Here is a 20,275-nt window from a genome sequence, read left to right as displayed (position 1 = left end):
TACAAGTGTTTTGTAGGAAACCAACGGGATGTGGCAATTCAGAGTTGCAGGTGAGAACCTCCTTAGAGTGAGGGATGGAACTTTGAAGAGGGAGCATGTAAACTGGGACCCAAAGAATGAGATGGAACCAGGCATGCAAAGAATAGCTCTCAACAAGTCACTCCCCTTTAAGAAGCCTTAACTGGCTCTGCATTGCCTACCAATCATTAATGGCCCCAGCTAGGCATCCAAGACCTGCCACAATATGGTACCAATTGGCCTTCCTAGATTATCCCTGAAACTCCTCTAGCCACTACTATTTCCGGCCAACCTGGATTTTTCACTGTTTTCTAAACATGTCTATATACACTTTTTCTTATTTCTATACCTTTGCACGTATTGTTTCCCCCAGTTGGCATGCCTCCATGCCCATTGGTATTTTGCAGAATTCTACTGATCCTTCAAAACTCCTTCAAAGCTCCATGAAGATTTAAAAAAAATCCCACCTAAAGGTAATTACTCCATTCTTTTAATTTCCACAGAAACTGGACGGCTCTGATCACTTTCTGCCTTGGATTACAGTGTAGGTACACCTCGTTTTATTATTATTATTATTATTTGTGGTACGCGGGCCTCTCACTGCTGTGGCCTCTCCCGTTGTGGAGCACAGGCTCTGGACGCGAAGGCTCAGTGGCCATGGCTTACGGGCCCAGCCGCTCCGTGGCATGTGGGATCTTCCCGGACCAGGGCACGAACCTGTGTCCCCTGCATTGGCAGGCGGACTCTCAACCACTGCACCACCAGGGAAGCCCTCGTTTTATTTTTATTATTATTTATTTATTTATTTTTGGCTGCATCGGGTCTTAGTTGTGGCACACGGGATCTTCTGTTGCAGTGCGCGTGCTCTTCATTGCAGTGCATGGGCTTCTCTCTAGTTGTGGCATGCGGATTTTCTCTCTCTAGTTGGTGGCACACGAGCTCCAGGATGCGTGGGCTCTGTAGTTGTGGTGTGCGGGTTCCAGAGTGCGTGGGCTCTGTAGCGTGTGGCATGCAGGCTCTCTAGTTGAGGCGCGCAAGCTTAGCAGTTGTGGTGTGCAGGCTTAGCTGCCCTGCGGCATGTGGGATCTTAGTTTACTGACCAGGGATCGAACCTGTATCCCCCGCATTGTAAGGTGGATTCTTCACCACTGGACCACCAGGGAAGTCCCGGTACACCTCGTTTTATCGTGCTTCGTAACTATTGCATGTTTTTCTGTTTTGTTTTGTTTTTACAAGTTGAAGGTTTGTGGCAACCCTGCGTTGAGCAAGTCTATCGGCACCATTTTTCCAACAGCATTTGCTCACTTTGTGTCACATTTTGGTAATTCTCACATTATTTCAAATGTCATTATTATTATATTTGTTACAGTGATCTGTGATCTTTTTTTTTTTTTTTTGTGGTACACGGGCCTCTTACTGCTGTGGCCTCTCCCGTCGCAGAGCACAGGCTCCGGACGCGCAGGCCCAGCGGCCATGGCTCACGGGCCCAGCCGCTCCGCGGCACGTGGGATCCTCCCAGACCGGGGCACGAACCCGCGTCCCCTGCATCGACAGGCGGACTCTCAACCACTGCGCCACCAGGGAAGCCCCTGTGATCAGTGATCTTTGATGTTACTACTGTAACTGTTTTGCAGAGCCACAAACCGCAGCCATGTGAGACAGCGAACTTAATTGATAAATGTTTGTGTGCTCTGTTTCACCAACCAGCTGTTCCCCATTCTCCCCTTTTCAGGCCTCCCCATTCCCTGAGACACAGCAATATTGAAATTAGGCCAGTTAATAACCTTGCAGTGGTCCCTAAGTGTTCAAGTGAAGGGAAGAGTCACACGTCTCTCACTTTAAATCAAAAGCTAGAAATGATCAAGCTTAGTGAGGCAGGCATGCCAGAAGCTCAGAGAGGCTGAAAGCTAGGCTTCCTGCACCAGTTAGCCAAGTTGTAAATGCAAAGGAAAAGTTCTTGAAGGAAATTAAAAATGCTACTCCAGTGAACACATGAATGATAAGGAAGTGAAACAGGCTTATTGCTGATATGGAGAAAGTTGTAGTGGATTGAGTAGAAGATCAAATCAGCCACCACAGTCCCTTAAGCCAAAGCCTAACCCAAGGCAAGGCTCTAATTCTCTTCAATTCTGTGAAGGCTGAGAGAGGTGAGGAAGCTGCAGAAGAAAAGTTTGAAGCTGGCAGAGGCTGGTTCGTGAGGTTTAGGAAAGAAGCCGTCTCCATAACATAAAAGTGCGAGGAGAAGCAGCAAGTACTGATGTAGAAGCTGCAGCAAGTTATCCAGAAGATCTAGCCAAGACACTTAATGAAGGTGGCTACACTAAACACCAGATTTTTAACATAGACGAACAGCCTTACAGTGGAAGAAGATGCCGTTTGAGACTTTCATAGCTAGAGAGCAGCCAATGCTTGGCTCCAAAGCTTCAAAGGACAGGCTGCCCCCCTTATTATGGGCTAATGCAGCTGGTGACTTTAAGGTGAAGCCAATGCTCATTTACCATTCCGAAAATCCTAGGGCCCTCAAAAGTTATGCTCAATCTACTCTGCCTGTGCTCTATACATGGAACAACAAAGCCTGGATGACAGCACATCTGTTTACAATATGGTTTGCTGACTATCTTAAGCCCACTGTTGAGACCTACTGCTCTGAAAAAAGATTCCTTTCAAAACATTATTGCTCATTGACAATGCACCTGGTCACCCAAGAGCTCTGATGGAGATGTACAACGAGATTAATGTTGTTTTCATGTCTTCTAACACAACATCCACTCTGCAGCCCATGGATCAGAAAGTAATTTTGACTTTCTAGTCTTATTATTTAAGAAATATGACTTGAAAGGCTGCTATAACTCCCATAGACAGTGATTGCTCTGATGGATCTGGGCACAGTCAGTTGAAAAGTCTGGGAAGGGTTCACCATTCTAGATGCCGTTAAGAACACTTGTGATCCACGGGAAGATGTCAAGATATCAACATACACAAGAGTGTGGAAATAGTTGATCCCAACCCTTGTGAATGACTTTGAGGGGTTCAAGACTTCAGCGGAGGAGAGGGTGCAGAGAAAAGGGAACCCTCTTACACTGTTGGTGGGAACATAAATTGGTGCAGCCATCATGGAGAACAGTATGGAGGTTCCTTAAAAAACCAGAAATAGAGTAACCATGTGATCAGCATGGAGCATATATCTGGAGAATACTCTAACTCGAAAAGATACATGCACCCCAATGCTCATTGCAGCACTGTTCACAATATCTAAGACATGGAAGCAACCTAAATGTCCATCAAAAGAGGAATGGATAAAGAAGATGTGGTACATACAGTGGAATACTATTCAACCATAAAAAATGAAATAATGCCATTTGCAGCAACATGGATGGACCTAGAGATTATCATACTAAGTGAAGTAAGCCAGACAGAGAAAGACAAATATCATATGATATTGCTTATATGTGAAATGTCAGACAAAGATCATATGATATCACTTATATGTGGAATCTAAAAAAATGATACAAATGAACTTATTTACAAAACAGAAAATGACTCACAGACATAGAAAACAAACCAAAGGAGAAAGGGAGGGGAGGGATAGATTTGGAATTTGGGATTCCAAATTCCAGACTACTATATATAAAATAGATAAACAACAGGGACCTACTGTATAGCACAGGGAACTATATTCAGTATGTTGTAATAACCTATGATGGAAAAGAATCTAAAAAAGTATATATATATATATATATATATATATATACACATACACACACACGTGTAACTGAATGTACACCTGAAACACTGTAAATCAACTATACTTCAATAAAAAAATAATGAGAGAGCAACAATAAAACGTTCTTGGAAATTAAAACAAGACAGCAAACATGAATATTTCAATGGAGAGTCTAGAAGAGAAACATGAGGAAATCTCATATAAATTCGCAAAGGAGATAAAGACATGAAGAATTAAATAGAACTGACATAAAAGTAAAGCTCTTACAGGCTTCAAGAGAGAAAAAAACTGATCATATACAAAGAGCTGGGGATCAGAATGGTTTTGGACTTCTTAAACACACACACACACACACACACACACACACACACACACACACACACACACACACACATTATTCTGAACTTGGCCAAACCACCAATGAAGTGAGAGGGTACTATAAAGACATTTTCAGATAAGAAAGGTCTCAAAAATTTTACCATTCATATACCTTCCCCTCCTGGGAAGGAGGCTATTAGAAGATGTAACAAACAAATGAGGTAGTAAACCAAGAGCGGAGGACAAGGAATACAGGAGATAGGGCATTAAACACAGGAGAGGGACAAAAGTAACCCCCAGGACGATGGTGATGGGAGACCCCAGAATGCCAGCAACGTGCACAGCCTGGAGGACAGCTCATTCTGACTGGAGAAGATGAGAAGGCTCTGGGCAGTTTTCTTTTAAGAGATGAAACTGATAGAATCACTGAAGTGTCCCAGAGAGAAAGATATATATACAATAGGGAAAGACTTTGGGGTCAAATCAGTGGTAAGGATGTAGAATACTGAACAGATGAAAAAAATGAGCCATTTGCTACCTTCAGAGAAAAAGATGTTCAGGAAAGGAAATTTAATTATACTTCCCTACCTGGCTTAGCTGCGAACTGCATTTACATAGTTATAATAAATACTAGTTATTCATCTAACTAAAACTGGAGGGGGGCGTTCAGTAGGGAGTGGGAACATTTCTTACGTGTGGTGGGGCAAGGGGTGGAAGCTGAACCATCTTTTACCACACTGGAAGATATAATGTCTGAAACACTAAAAAAAAAAAAAAAAATCAAGAAATGGTAATAGAAACATTCATTTAGAGAAACTGAGGCAAATAACCAAAATAATCAGTGAAAGAAGTGAGTTCCTTTGAGGAAAGAAAGATGTGTTCACGAGTAAGCAGTCTGGGCTTTATCTGAAGATTTGGGAACCAATTTAGTCCTAAGAGCAAAGTCATGAGAAAGGGTAAACCAGATGATAGCAAGCAATAACAATGATGCTTTTGAAAAAAGCTGACTCCCATCCATTTATTTAACCTACATTAATTATTTAATGCCTAGTACCGTGGGCCAGGTCATGTGCTAAAAAGAGATGACTTAGCAGGATGAACTGCTTACAGCCTGGTGGGGTGGGCAAAACAAAAACAAATAATTACGATCCAGTGACACAATAGAGCTTAGAGGCAAAGCATCATGACAAGGTGGGGACCAGCAGTCAACCTGTCAGAATACTCTAGAGCCACACAGCCCAATATGGTAACTACTAGCCATAGGTGGCTATTTAAATTACTAAAAATTAAGTCCATTAAACGTTCAGTTCCTGGTTACACCAGCCAGCCACATTTCAAGTGCTTGAAAGCCACATGTGGCTAGTGGCTATCGTATCAGACGGGGTAGACACAGAACATTTTTCTCATCACAGAAAATTCTGTTAGATGGTACTGGTCTACAGGTTCTTAAATGGTGATTTTTATAGTGTTTTCAAGTACATCAAACCCCTGAAGGGATCACATTCCATGGGTCTATTAGTAAGTAGAGCCTTGCTGAGTTTGATATTTAACTAGTTATCTGTACACGGAGTAGAATTTTTACTCCAAGTTTAGTTTTCAATTGGAGCCACGGGTGGAACTAGAAACGGGTCTTTCTTACATGTCCTGATACTGTTTGATCACAGATGTTGGGGGCAAGTGCTGCTGGTGACTAATAGTCTTTGAGCCTTTGGGAAAGCACTTCTGTGTCGTGAAAAGAGGGGAGAGTTCTGGAGAACTCAGAAACTCCTGAGTTTGAATTTTAGCATCACTACTTATAGCTGTGTGGCCTCAAGCAAATCTCTCAACCTCTCTGGGCCTCTGTTTTTCCAGATGCCAGGTTTATAGATAACGCAGGAATCAGGATAAGCCGGTGGCAGAAGCACAAAAACGGCAGCTGCTATTCTTCTCGTCATTCTTAATCTACAGGTGAAGAGGGGCCCTCAATGAAGACGAGGGCTGACTCTCCGCACCTCTCATTTCTTCTCATCACTGCCCTGATTTCTGGCTTTTGCGGAAGGATCTATCATTGACCAGGAACTTTAGTACCTATGAGAGGAAGAGGAATTTAAGTTCAAAGAAGGGCAAGAGGAAGAAGGGGGAAGGGTACTGGCATTTACCCAAAGCCCAGGACATGCCAGCGTCCACCCGCAGGTACTACGTGTCATTCTATAAACCCTCCCAAGGTCGAGGGGAAGCTGAAGGGCATGAGAAGGTGGTTGGAGGGGAAGAGGCTTGTGGGTGGTGAAAAAGGAAGCATGGTCACACGTAAACCCACAGGAGTTAGGTAGAGGAGGGCTGCGAATGCCATGCTCAGGGCCCGGCTTGATGAGATTCGCAGTTCACAATAATAAACGGCGGCAACACGTGGGACTCACGGTGGGCCGAGAGTACAGGTGGCCGAGGGGAACTGAGCCAGCCTGTGACTTACCCACAGACAGGTTTGCATTCAGAACTTACACCATACAGTCCACCTCTGTTGCCTTCTTTAACTTCCATGAGAAGAAAAACAAAGTTTCTCCCCAAGTGGAGTTAAATTCTAAACATGATAAGCCTGAGTTGGCACCAACGCCGGTTGCCAGAATTAACTTTTCCTTGTAATTTGTAAATGCAATTCAGGCTTGTTTTCGGGTTTCCTTTTATGGGCTTCCCCCCACCCCCACCTCTCAAGCAGGGCCAATATGTGAATAGAAAGAAAAGATCTCCAGCTGGGCTCCTTTCTCCGAACTAGCTTTGCAAGCTTTGCAGCATCTTCCTTGGATACGATTCAGCTGGGGGCCTTCCCTGTATTCCAAGACGAATTCCTGCATCCTCACACAGGGGCCCTTTGTTGTCTGAGGTTATAAGAAGCTAACCACTACTTTGCACAAGGAAATATCTTTTCCCAGTGCGAAGTAATGATCAAAGAGGAATGCCATTTAAACCAAGGGAAAACAAAACCGTGATTGATATCTAGAATCTCGACGGAAAAAAAGAACGACCCTAGTTACTTCACTAAAGCACGGTCATCTGCAGTATAGTGTAAAATTCACTCATCTATTGATGGATTTTAAAGTTTAGTCCTTGGTACAAAGTCTCAGTACTTTTTTTAAGTATAAAAACTTTTTTTTTCTTTTGTAGCTGCTCTGCTCATAAATATCTCCAATCTTTTCCAAATGCTTAAAGAACTTTTCTCATTAAAAAAAGATGTTTGTATGTGTACATATTTATATGTAAAATACATGTATATAAAATAGATGTGATTATACACAAACATGCACAAATCATACAAAGTTTGGGAAAAGGGAAGAAAAAAGCCAGCTGTAATCATAGCAATCTGACCTGTGTTAGATGCTCAGTATTTTCCCCAGGATTTGTTTTAGTTTATGTCCATCTGCATACCTGTTTTTTTAAACATCTTTATTGGAGTATAATTGCTTTACAATGGTGTGTTAGTTTCTGCTTTATAACAAAGTGAATCAGTTATACATATACATATGTCCCCATATCTCTTCCCTCTTGTGTCTCCCTCCCTCCCACCCTCCCTATCCCACCCCTCTAGGTGGTCACAAAGCACCAAGCTGATCTCCCTGTGCTATGCAGCTGCTTCCCACTAGCTATCTATTTTACATTTGGTAGTAGACATAAGTCCATGCCACTCTCTCACTTTGTCCCAGCTTACCCTTCCCCCTCCCCGTGTCCTCAAGTCCATTCTCTAGTAGGTCTGTGTCTTTATTCCCGTCTTGCCCCTAGGTTCTTCATGACCTTTTTTTTTTTAGATTCCATATATATGTGTTAGCATACGGTATTTGTTTTTCTCTTTCTGACTTACTTCACTCTGTATGACAGACTCTAGGTCCATCCACCTCACTACAAATAACTCGATTTCGTTTCTTTTTATGGTTGAGTAATATTCCATTGTATATATGTGCCACATCTTCTTTATCCATTCACCTGTTGATGGACACTTAGGTTGCTTCCATGTCCTGGCTACTGTAAATAGAGCTGCAATGAACATTTTGGTACATGACTCTTTTTGAATTATTGTTTTCTCTGGGTATATGCCCAGTAGTGGGATTGCTGGGTCGTATGGTAATTCTATTTTTAGATTTTTAATGAACTTCCATACTGTTCTCCCTAGTGGCTGTATCAATTTACATTCCCACCAACAGTGCAAGAGGGTTCCCTTTTCTCCACACCCTCTCCAGCATTTATTGTTTCTAGATTTTTTGATGATGGCCATTCTGACTGGTGTGAGGTGATATCTCACTGTAGTTTTGATTTGCATTTCTCTAATGATTAATGATGTTGAGCATTCTTTCATGTGTTTGTTGGCAATCTGTATGCCTTCTTTGGAGAAATGTCTATTTAGGTCTTCTGCCCATTTTTGGATTGGGTTGTTTGTTTTTTTGATATTGATCTACATAAGCTGCTTGTAAATTTTGGATATTAATCCTTTGTCAGTTGCTTCATTTGCAAATATTTTCTCCCATTCTGAGGGTTGTCTTTTGGTCTTGTTTATGGTTTCCTTTGCTGTGCAAAAGCTTTTAAGTTTCATGAGGTCCCATTTTTTTATTTTTGTTTTTATTTCCATTTCTCTAGGAGGTGGGTCAAAAAGGATCTTGCTGTGATTTATGCCATAGAGTGTTTTGCCTATGTTTTCCTCTAAGAGTTTTACAGTGTCTGGCCTTTCATTTAGGTTTTTAATCCATTTTGAGTTTATTTTTGTGTATGGTGTTAGGGAGTGTTCTAATTTCATTCTTTTACATGTAGCTGTCCAGTTTTCTCAGCACCACTTATTGAAGAGGCTGTCTTTTCTCCACTGTATATTCTTGCCTCCTTTATCGAAGATAAGGTGACCATATGTGCATGGGTTTATCTCTGGGCTTTCTATCCTGTTCCATTGATCTATATTTCTGTTTTTGTGCCAGTACCATACTGTCTTGATTACTGTAGCTTTGTAGTATAGTCTGAAGTTAGGGAGCCTGATTCCTCCAGTTCTGTTTTTCTTTCTCAAGATTGCTTTGGCTATTTGGGGTCTTTTGTGTTTCCATATAAATTGTGAAATTTTTGTTCTAGTTCTGTGAAAAATGTCAGTGGTAGTTTGATAGGGGTTGCATTGAATCTGTAGATTGCTTTGGGTAGTATAGTCATTTTCACAGTGTTGACTCTTCCAATCCAAGAACTGCATACCTGTTTTACACAATATATAAACAACTTCACATCCTGCTATTTTCCCCTTTAACATTATGTTTCAAGCCTTTCCCATGACAATCCATAATGTTCATAATGATTGTTTTATTTTTAAAATTTTTTTTAAAGATTTTTTTGATGTGGACCATTTTAAAAGTCTTTATTGAATTTGTTACAGTATCACTTCTGTTTTATGTGTTTTTGGTTTTTTGGCCACAAGGCATGTGGGATCTTAACTCCCTGACCAGGGATTGAACCTGCACCCCCTACATTGGAAGGCGAAGTCTCAACCACTGGGTCGCCAGGGAAGTCCCCACAATGATATTTTTATATGGCTGCAAATTATTCCAATTATTATATAATTAATAATGGAAGATATATTATGCCAGCTAATTAACCATTTTTCTCTATCGCTTAACATTTTTGGAACTTTCCTTTTTCAGTAAAGTTACCCTCCTTGCAGTTTCCAAGTTCAATGTCTATGGTGCTGACTATAAACTTTACATATCTGTAAGGTGTGACATGATTTTGATTTTCTTGCCTTTCCATTTCCTAATTTTCTTCTGATACAAAGTAAAGATGATCTATAGGACCTAGTCATTAGAGACAGCCAGGAGGCTGTTTCTCCATCATAAACCAGGAAATGCTGGATCTGCAAGGCATCACCGCTCTTCAAATTCAGAGCTCTATATGGGTAAAAGACCAAGGAAAACCTGCCCAGCAATTACCTATACAGGCAGAAATCCTCTCTTCCGAAACACTTAAAGACCCTGAACAATAGATGCCAGGGAATCAGACGCAAATTTTTAACTTCTATTAAGTTAATCTTTTTTTCTCTTTGTGGCACAAGCTCTTCCCAGGCAGAGGCTTAAGGTGCATCCCTCTTAACAGCAGGGACCCCAGGAGAAACGGCTGACAGTCATCCTGTAAACATGTAGGTGCTCCAATGCCCTTTGGATATTACCTTTTCTACTTATAAAGTCCTATTCTCAGTTTTCTCACATAAGTGGCCTAAGAAGTGTGTCTCAGAGCTGCATACTGTCTCTCACACCTTCATTCACCAAGGGCAGGTGAGGGGATGAAATGGAGGCAGAGCCTGTGGGCCAAGTCACCGCAACTGTGGGGCTGTCAGTTCACTTGTGAACGGGAGCTCAGGGAAGCTGTGGGCATAGGACTCTTCACTGGGCCCAGGAAGGCAGTGTAGTTACACTCAACAGATGTTCAAAACCCAAACTTGGGCTCTGGATCTGATGTGTGAGTGAGAGAGTGTGTGTGTGGGGGGTGGTGGTGCTGGTTGTGGTAGTGGTAGTGATGGCATCTGACACTTGAATATCCAGTATGTGTTTGGTACTTGACACTCATTATTTCATTTTCTTCCCAGCAACTCTGTGACATAAGCATTACTAGCTCCATCTTATGAATACGGAGACTGGTTTATTAAGCTTAACTAATTCATATAAGGTTACACAACTAGTAAATGGTGGAGCCAGGATTCAAAGTTCAAGCTTTTTTATTCACACCATAAAGTCTTCAATATGACAGGATTCATGTCATCAAGCCTATCGTCATGGGGGCAGGTAGGAAATGTGGGAATATGGGACACAGGAGGTCAACTAACCTGGGCTTCCCATTCATGAAGGGCCTCAATGTAGACTCTTGATGAGTATCTCCAAATATACGCCCAGAGCTACACGGGGAGGATTGAAAGAAAACAATGTTCATCACACAGCTTTGAACTTCAGCCCCGCGTTTCCATAGTAAATCACGAGCAGTTCCCTATGAACTAATACTTTACCTTGAGAATAGGAAAATTTTATCACCTTTATGCATGTGTGCAATATTGCAAATCTGTACAGATAAGCATTTAAAATATCCTTCAATGTTCATAATCCTGCTTTGTCATTATTTTACTTCTTTAATATATCAGTAGCCTTGGAAACAACAACAACAAAGTAATCCAGGCCTCTTTCAACCTCTGAGTGACCTTGATCTGACATTATGGTTGTTCTAAAAATAACAGGTTGTATATTAACTGTAAGCGTAATGCAAAAAAGAAAAGTTAGGGATAGGTTTCTGTGCAATTACTTCAAGAGAAAATTTCAGGGGCAGGGAGTCAACTCTCATGTACCTGTTGTAGAGACTCCACTATTTGTGATTCCTTAAATATATGCATCTTCAGAACCTAAGAGCTGTTATCCCATGGATTACATACATGGTATTGGCACAGGTAAGCAATCAATCACTAGCAGATTTTATTAGGATGCTACTGGTCCTCCAGCTCCTGGGCCTCTCTTTTCTTGTGTAGGCAGGCAAGGGCCCTGCTGCCAAGAGGCCATCACTCTCTGCCCCAAGCTGGCCAGCCACGCCACGACTGACTGAGACTACATGTATTAAAGGAGGGACTTGAACATATCAATTAAGCTGTCCCTCGCTAAATTTCTCCCATTCTACAGTGAGACTTGTGAAGTGTTTTGACACCCTGGCTAAGCTATTAGTCTTAGTAGAGAGAGACAGTGAGAACACATAAATGGCTATTAAACTGCTGTGAATAAAGATTAAAGTTAGAGGGCTTCCCTGGTGGCACAGTGGTTGAGAGTCCGCCTGCTAATGCAGGAGACACGGGTTCGTGCCCCGGTCCAGGAGGATCCCACATGCCGCGGAGCGGCTGGGCCCGTGAGCCATGGCTGCTGGGCCTGTGCATCCGGAGCCTGTGCTCCGCGACGGGAGAGGCCACAGCAGTAAACCCGCGTACCGCAAAAAAAAAAAAAAAAATTAAAGTTAGAGTCACAGCATTTTGGGGTGGGAAGGCCCTAGGAAATATTACTCTAGCCCACATGTGTTACAGATTGGGAACTGCAGCCCTGAGAGGCTGTGACTGCCAGTATTACTTTTTTAAATTTATTTTAAAAATATATTTATTTATTTATTTATTTGGCTGTGTCAGGTCTTAGTTGTGGCACGTGGGATCTTCGTTGCGGCATGAGGGGTCTTTCGTTGTGGTGCACGGGCTCTCTAGTTGTGGCTTGCAGGCTCCAGAGCACATGGGCTCAGTAGTTGTGGCACATGGGCTCTCTTGTTGTGGCACGCAGGCTTCAGAGCACATGGGCTCAGTAGTTGAGGTGTGCAGGCTTAGTTGTCCTGCGGCACGTGGGATCTTAGTTTGTTCCCCCTGTAGATCCCTAATCAGGGATCGAACCAGCATCCCTTGAATTGGAAAGCGGATTCTTAACCACTGGACCACCAGGGAAGTCCGCTGCCAGTATTATTTTTGCTACACCATGCTGCTGTCCTTGTAGAGATCTGGAGCAGGGGTCAGGCCACCTGTTTTTGCTAAGTAAAGTTTTACTGGAGTACAGCTATGCCCATTCATTTATGAGTTGTCTATGGCTGCTTTCGAGCTACACAGCAGTGTTGAGTAGTCGCTACAGATGTCGTATGACCCACAAAGCCTAAAATATTGACTCTCTGGCCCTCTACAGAAAAAGTGCTGACTCTGGCTCTACAGGATGAACAAAGCAGATGAGGAGGAACCAAGCCATGCCAGAACCATGTGAGTGAACTTGGCAGTGGGTCTTTGGAGGCCTGCCAATGGGCACCTGAGTGAGCTTGGGAGCAGGTTCTCTAGCTCATATGCAGCCAGGAGATGAACACGGCCCTGGCCAACAGCTTGACTATAACCCCACGAGAGACCTTGAACCAGTGGTGCCCTGTTAAACTGTGCCTGGGTTCCTGTGAGATAACAAATGTTTGCTGTTTTAAGCTGCTAATGCAGGGGGTGGGGAGGGGGTACTTTGTTACACAGCAATAGACAACTAATACAATTGTGTCTCATTAGCTGGGCTCACCTTTGCAAGGCGAGTGAAATTCTACCTCCTGGGTCAGAGTACCATTACGATCTGCTCTGTGGAGCCTTTTGGACCCCTGGTCCCCATCTCCAAATGGAACCATCTATGCCAACCAACTGCTTACTCAGAGTCTATCCCTTGGCCTTGTGGTCTGTTATGTAGATGTCTGTCTCTCTGGCTGGTGCTGTGTCTCATTCAATTTTGTTACCACAGAATCTGATTTAGTACCTATTATTCATAATGGAATTATAATATTTACTGAGTGCTTACTACACGCATCAAGCACTTTATGTGCATATCTCATTTAACCCTCACAACCACCTTAGGAGGTAGATACTATTTTTCAGCCCATTTATTAGGGGAGAAAGCAAAGGTTAAAGAGGTTAAGCAATCTGCCTTTTATCCTCTGGTGAGCTAGTGGGAGCACCAATATTTGAGCTCTGACTGACCCTAAAGCTGCCACATTCTGTTGACTGGGACCCAAAGTCCCAGGATATGTGGCTCCAGGCTTGGCACCGCCACATTTTTTTTTTTTTTTTTTTTTTTTGCGGTACGCGGACTTCTCACTGTTGTGGCCTCTCCCGTTGCGGAGCACAGGCTCCGGACGCGCAGGCTCAGTGGCCATGGCTCACGGGCCCAGCCGCTCAGCGGCATGTGGGATCTTCCCAGACCGGGGCATGAACCCGCGTCCCCTGCATCCGCAGGCGGACTCTCAACCACTGCGCCACCAGGGAAGCCCAGCACTGCCACATTTAACTGTGGACCCAGAAAAGTCACTCACGCAGAGGCCACCAGTGTCCTCCTTCATAAAGTGGCTATGATGATGATGATGTCCCTTTCCTATCAGAGTTACTGTGAGCAAAAGCACATGTGCTGAAATACTGATCTTTAGTTCACAGCAAATGTGGAATCAAAATGAAGTGATTTTCTGATCTTTGACCGGGCACCCATGGCAGACCTAAAAGAAGATCAGGAAAACAGGCTGAGCTGGACAGAAGTGGGAGGGCCCTTCAGGGAAGACCCAGAGGGAGGGGAAAAGGGACACTGGAATCTGCTTCCGACACCCCTTCCCACCTCCTGTTCCTCCCTCTCCTGCTCTTGGCATCACTGTGGCCCCCGTGCCCCATCTGCAAAAATTCCCCAAACAGTGGTGGGTTGGATAATGAGGAGAAATCCTCAGTTCTTTCACGCTTTGGGAGTTTTTACTGGGACTGCCCTGAGCTCTCTCCTCCCTGGAAGTAAATCACCAGCAGTAGTTCCCTATGAACTAGTGGTCCTGGTTCTGAGCTCCCACAGTACCTGCCATACCTCGCATACAAGGGACTCTGAATGTTTCACAGTTGCCTCCTTAGTGTGTAGCAGCGTGCTTGACATACATTCGACTGATTTTAGATGAATAACGGATAGAATTTTCACCCACTTCTAAGCCTGTTCTGTGCTAGAATGTAAATCCCGTAAGGAAACCGCCTGGTGCTCAATCCAGCACCAGGCATGTAGTGGGAGCTCAATAAGTATTTGTTAACCAGCTGGCCCTAAACGTTTGGCCTCATATTACTAGATCCAGGGCAGTAGGGTTTGATTAAAGGGAGCTGAATTCAAGGAACGGCTTCGAGGTTCAGAAGACACCCCAACTGTGACCACACTAGAATGGATTCCCAGGAGCTTCCTGGACATGGGTTCTTGTGACTTAAGTTCCTAGACTTCATGAAGCTATAACATCAATGTGTGCACTCAATCTCCAGGAAAAGCATTATCTATCTATTCTGCTCAGGCTGCAGCCAAATGACCTTGTATTTACATTGTATGTTTCCTGGAGCAGTGATCTTCAAAAGCTAAAAAAAAAAAAAAAAAGAGAGAGAGAGGTACTTCTGTATGGACTACCTATTTCATCTTGCTTCCTTAAATGCCACTGATACACACACACACAAATACCAAAAACCAACGTTGCTTCTCTTCCAACTAACAACAAAATCCCAAGAGATCAAAAACTTCCTCAAGGTTTCCTCTCAGTATCAGTTCTGATAAGTTAGGTAAAATGGACGTCCCGTGAAAATAAAGAACCTGACATATTCTTAACATCAAAACCAGAAAAAAATGCTGCCTAATAATCACCCAGAAAACGTGCACTGTAAGTATTTCCCACCGTTACTTGGCAATCCACCTACTTTTCTAAGGGAACCAAGAACTCTGCAGACATCATCTGTCTCCATCAAGATGCCTGTACAAACCTGAGTCAGATATATCTTGCCCAGTTATTATTTTTATCTCTGCCACTTAAGCATTCCTAATCGTATGTAAGCAATTTTCCAGAAAATATTGGAAGTGTCCCTAGCTATTGTTTTCTTCCTTCCTTGTTTTCCATTAATAAATATTAGATGTCCGTGAGATTAAGGTAGGAAGGATGGCAGTTTTCAAAATTTTGCATATTAAAGTTTGCTCAGAGAAAATGAAAACATTTGGCCAAAGGAAATTTGCTTATGTGTAAGCTAAAATCAACAGCGAGCCCCACTTCCCACAGTGTGGAGTGCAACATGGAAAACCCAGTTTGTGGAAACAGTCCAAAACCAATTAAAGTAGATTTAAGTAACTGAGCATATAAAAATATGCATAACAATCCACAGATTTCTAGAGTATTTCTAGAGAGTGGTACAGGGTAGAAGGAAAACAAAACCAGAAATTGATAAGCTCTTAACCTACTTGTAATTCACTCAACTAAGTAAATATGAGACTGGCTTAAATTCCCAAATTTTCAATCCTTAATGTTTTCTTAGCCTGATATAGTAACACATAAAGTGTATTAACTTACTGTCTTTGGGGGAAAAAATACTGCTGCTTAAACCAGAGATAGCTGGAAAAGGATCCTACAATCTTCATTAGCAATAAAAGGTACATACATGCGTGGAAACAAAATCCACGAGGAGACATTTATCTGTAACCTGCTTTGGGGTAGTCTGAAGATTTCTTGACAGTATTCCCTCTCGCCAGTGGACTAATGCAGAAAATTTAACACCAGAAGAAGTTGGCATGCTTTTTAGCTTCTCTTTTTTAACAATGGGATAAAAAAACGGTATTCCTATTTCAACTATGTTCAAAATTGTGCCAGTGCTTTGGGGGAATGCAAGAACTTTGCTCTGTGGTTCTAGCAGGTGCAAAATTTGTAGACCAATTATACCCCACAGACAGTGGTGCACTGGCAATGTTTAACAACTGGTTCTACAGAAAAAAAAAAGTTTATTATAAATAAAGCATGTGTAGCACACAGTTTATAAGTAATAATAAAAACCCCAGGGCTTCCCTGGTGGTGCAGTGGATGAGAGACTGCCTGCCGATGCAGGGGACAGGGGTTCGTGCCCCGGTCCGGGAAGATCCCACATGCCGCGGAGTGGCTGGGCCCGTGAGCCATGGCTGCTGAGCCTGCATGTCCGGAGCCTGTGTTCCGCAATGGGAGAGGCCACAACAGTGAGAGGCCCACATACCGCAAAAAAGCAAAAAAACCCCAATAGTTTCTTTTTATAACGAATTCCATAGGGACAACTTATTTTCACAGAATGCTTTAACTGAGTTTTGCCAGACTCTTTTGCAGTAAGCATAGATCTGATTTGAATGTTAGTGGATATTTTCATTTGAGTTAATAAGTTAGACAAAAGTGAAAAAAGGAATACATTTCTTGGAATTTCACTTGGTTGTTAATGACTAGTTCTTTGCTGAATCAGACAACAGCTTTTAAATACTGGAAGAAAACTTCCTCCAGGAATTTTTTGGGTTATCCTCATGTAAAAGCTACAGACTCAGCAGACTTTTACATTTAACTTGCATTAACATTTTCTTCATCATAGTCATAAGTGTCGTCAAGCAACCACCTATTAAATCAAGCCCGGCTTTATAGCATTCGCCACTTTCCATGGTGTAAATGCTTCCGTCATGGCTGATTTCAAGCTAGCAATGTTAGGTCCCTGAACACAAAGCTGGAGAGATGTACGGTTTTACACCATTACAGAGTGTTTCTACCACACAGATATGATAGATGTAAATACCCTCAAGAACACAGAAAACAGTAAAATAATTAGGAAGTGATGAGTTTTGAGTATTTATTAACTTTGTTTTTACTTTAATTATACTTTAATAGAATTCAACTTTTCGTATCACCTCACAACATTTCTGAAATTCCAAAGTTCCTCAGCCAGTCCTGGTGGCTCCAGCAGAAGGTTTCAGGGTTCTGGCCTGAAGGGCAAACGCATTTCTCAGACAATTTTCCCTCAGGCACACACCACTAACCTCCGATTAGCAGTGACCCCAGGCCCAACTTCCCCTGCTGAGAGTTAATCAATCTCCAGGGGTGGGATGTTGGGCATTAGGTTCTCAGTAGAGTATTAACACTTAGGGAGGGAGGAAATGACTTCAGCACAGTCACATGACTCAGAGACATTACTCAGTTTCCTCACCTGTAGAATGGGGATGATGCTGTTTCTAGTGCGATTATAAGGATTAGAGGTAAGGCATACAAAGGTCCTAAATTAATGCCTTGAATATAACTGTTTATTGTTAAGATAGTGGCGGGATCACTGTAAAAGACTGCTTTCCTGGACACACATGGATCCGTCAGGAAGCTGCTTCCTCTCTAATAGCGAAGCACTTTTCAAATGTGAGTGAAAGACGAGCGGGCCAGGTCACAGTCAGATTTCTTGAGTATATGAAAGATTATTACCTGGCTCCCCAAATCACTATTTCATCTCTGCTCAGGAAATACAAAGAAAAACACACACACACTCACAAAAGTGAAGGGAAACTTGTAATTGGAGAGTTTTAGCACAGACCCAAAGGGTAACTTGTAACAGTAAATATTTTCTGTTGATGTTATTTTATGTTATTTTTATGTTATTTTCCTATCCCAGAGGAAACACACAAATGCTTGTAGAATTGAAATGAATCATCTCTTTCTCTCTATTCTCCCGTTTTAGTTTCTTTGGGCTGAACAAATTTCGGAATTGTAAATGTGGTGCCTGTAATTACTCCAACTTAAATCCGGATGCCTTGAATCATCAGAGAGGCTCAAGTCCTCTGGCCTTTCCCTTCCTTTCCTTCCTTTCCTAGTACCCAGGGTCCTTCCTCACCCTCTTCTGGAACCCACTGTGCTCATTCACTCTTCTTGGGCTCTCCACGGGGGATTACTGCTTTGGCCTCTCTCAACATCACCTCCGTCATTTGCCTTAGATACACTCCAGAAGAGGGTATCTATTTAACCTTCGTTTCATTAAAAATACTCCTCTCTTCACTAAGCAGTAAAAGATAAGAAGTCATCACAGAATGGTTTTAGGCGTGGTAGCCAGCTTCCCAGCTGGGACCCCGTGATCCTCGCCTCCTGGCATCACATCCTATGGCAGTCCTCTTCCCACACTGAAACAAGGCTGTGTGTTCAATAAAACATGGCAGAAATGATGATGTGTGACTGCCAGTGTTAGGTTAGAGAAGGCATGATTGCTTCTGTAACGGTCTCTCAAGTGGTTCAGTCTGAAGGAAGCCAGCTGCCCTGCTGTAAGGACACTGACGCAGTGGAGAGGCCCCGTGGGGAGGGACCCACCTGACCCACCTTGGAGGTACATCCTCCAGTGCCAGTCAAGCCTGTGACTGAAGCCACAGCCAGACACCTTAGGAAAGACCCCAAGCCAGAAAGGCACACCTCTCAAATTCACGGCCCTCTCTTTTGCCCTCACCGCAGGATGCTTTTCCAGGCTTCTGCTGAGGTGGAGGGGATGCTGCCGCCCAGATGCTTGCAGTAGCAAAAGGAGGTAGGGTACCAGCTGCTTGTTAAACCAAGTTCAGCCGCTGCTGCCATTCTGGCCTCAGCCTCCTCTCAGCCTGAGGCGCTGCTGCTGCTACTCCTGGAGCCCTGGCAGGACCCTGCCCTGAACACTGGTGGGGCTCATCTGTCCCGCTTCCAGCTTCTGGGTCAGCTTTTTCAGGTCCACTGAGTTCGTGGCCACTCATCCACCTGTCTTCTAGCAGCAGTAGGTGCCTCGGGTCTCTGAAACTGGGGATGTCCAGGCAATATTCAGGGTGGGGACCATATAAAGATAGGAGGATGGAGTAAATAGGCACGAAGCATCCCAGGATTCCTCCAGTCTACTTCTCACCCTCAATCTCCTAAACAAACACTGGCAGCCAGGCCCTTACCCTCTGGGCAAGAGTTTGCAGGTATTTTCTTAGGGGATCTGGCCAACACATGATGAAAGCCCTAAAGACGCTGACAGTAGAAGTTCCCTAACAGCTGGCTCAGCCAGCTCATTACAACGAAAGTCATCATCAGGAAGTGCAACCTTCCCCCCACCCTCACATTCTTGTTCGGAACTTCAGTTTTTCGTTCCTTACTCTTATATCTGAGAACACTAATGATTATCAAATAGCTGAAGAAAACCAAAAAAACAATGAGGAGAGATCAGGAACTGCGGAGTAAAAAGAAAATTTCAGAAGTTATTATTAAAAAACTCATAGAGATAAGAGAAATACGTTGTCTCATGAAGCAAGAAAATGATACTGTCAAAAAAAAGAGCATTCAGAGAACAAAAAAAGGCCTCTTAGGAATTAAAAACATGACAGCATGGGCTTCCCTGGTGGCGCAGTGGTTGAGAGTCCGCCTGCCAATGCAGGGGACACGGGTTCGTGCCCCGGTCTGGGAAGATCCCACATGCCGCGGAGCGGCTGGGCCCGTGAGCCATGGCCGCTGAGCCTGTGCATCCGGAGCCTGTGCTCCGCAACGGGAAAGGCCACAACAGTGAGAGGCCTGTGTACCACAAAAAAAAACAAAAACAAAACATGACAGCATAAATAAAAACTTCAATTGAAGGAATCTAAGTTAAAATTAAGAAATTGGAGTGAAAAGACAAAGAAATACGTAACAGGAGAGGAAGAATAAGAAAAGCAGATAAATAATCCAGGAATGCCAGGAGATCTAGAAAGTAAAACAAAACACCCACAGAAGAAGAAACATCAACAAAATAATTCGAGAAAATTCCCCAAAACTGGAGGGTAGATTTTCTAGATTTAAAACGCTCACTGAGTGTTCAGTGCAGTGGATTAAAAAAAAAAACAAACAACTGGCACTGAGGAATATCATTGTGAAATTTCTCAATATATTCAACCAACTTTCAGAGAAGAAAATACAGTTTTATATATGTATAAAGGA

At 43.1% G+C, this 20,275-nt stretch overlaps 1 protein-coding gene across 3 annotated transcripts in view; it reads right to left on the bottom strand.

Annotated features, from left to right (window-relative positions):
* The window catches only part of PGCKA1 (PDCD10 and GCKIII kinases associated 1), an 83,914-nt gene that overhangs the window by 19,748 nt on the left and 43,891 nt on the right, over positions 1–20,275 (bottom strand). For 2 of the 3 annotated variants that reach the window (XM_073805140.1, XM_033856913.2), the window contains one exon: positions 10,869–10,937. The exons of the other annotated variant lie outside the window; for it this stretch is intronic. The gene's annotated coding sequence lies outside the window, so the exon portion shown is untranslated. The remainder of the gene's footprint in view (positions 1–10,868; positions 10,938–20,275) is intronic. 3 annotated transcript variants of the gene reach the window in all.

This window comes from Tursiops truncatus, chromosome 5, assembly GCF_011762595.2.
Source record: "Tursiops truncatus isolate mTurTru1 chromosome 5, mTurTru1.mat.Y, whole genome shotgun sequence".
Lineage (NCBI taxonomy): Eukaryota > Metazoa > Chordata > Mammalia > Artiodactyla > Delphinidae > Tursiops > Tursiops truncatus.
Note: the sequence above shows the minus strand (reverse complement) of the source record. Positions and strands in the feature narration are given on the sequence as shown.